Raw genomic sequence first — 920 nt, 5'->3', positions numbered from 1 at the left:
TTTTCCAGTAGCTAAAAATGGTCTCCCTAAAATGATAAATATTTTTTTTATTTTCCTCCATATCTAAAACAATGAAATCCACAGGAAAGATAAATTTATCAACTTTCACTAACACATCTTTTATAACTCCCTTAAGATATGTAACTGAACGATCTGCTAATTGAAGAGTTACAGAAGTAGGTGAGACTTCTCCTAATCCTAATCTTTTGAAAATTGATAGAGGCTAAGATTAATACTGGCTCTCAAATCACATAAGACTCTTCCAAAAAAATTTTCACCAATAGCACACGGTATAGTAAAACTACCAGGATCTTTTTAATTTTTCAAGAAGATTTTTTTGAATAATTGCACTACACTCTTTGCTAAGTGCAACAGTTTTGTTATCCGTGAACTTCCTTTTCTTATTCAGAATATCTTTCATAAATTTCAAATAATTGGGCTTCTGCTCTAAAGCTTCTACGAAGGGAATATTTACCGTTAACTTCTTAAGAATTTCTAAGAATTTGGAAAATTGTTTATTCTGTTTGTGTTGCTTTAATCTTTGAGGAAACAGTGGTGGAGGTTTCGCCACAGTAATTTTCTTTGGTGTAAATGGATATTCTAAATTTGGGTATTCATGATCCTTTTTGTTTTTCAGTATCCACTTTCTCTTTTTCAGTTTCTATTTATTGTTGCACTCTTGTCTCCAATTCTTTTCCACTTCGTAATTGAATTGCCTTGATTTGCTCTTTTACTTGATCTTTAGGATTTGGTTCCACAGTACTTGGAAAAGTTCCTAATGTTCGATTACTAAGCACAGTAGCGATATGCCCTAATTGGTTCTCAATATTCTTAATAGCAGTTCCTTGATGTTGTAATTGATTTCCTTGAATCTGTAATTGATTTCCTTGATTCTGTAATTGTTGACCCATATTTAATAT

Source organism: Phalaenopsis equestris, unplaced genomic scaffold (genome assembly GCF_001263595.1).
Source record: "Phalaenopsis equestris unplaced genomic scaffold, ASM126359v1 Scaffold225665, whole genome shotgun sequence".
Lineage (NCBI taxonomy): Eukaryota > Viridiplantae > Streptophyta > Magnoliopsida > Asparagales > Orchidaceae > Phalaenopsis > Phalaenopsis equestris.
This window is presented reverse-complemented; position numbering follows the sequence as displayed.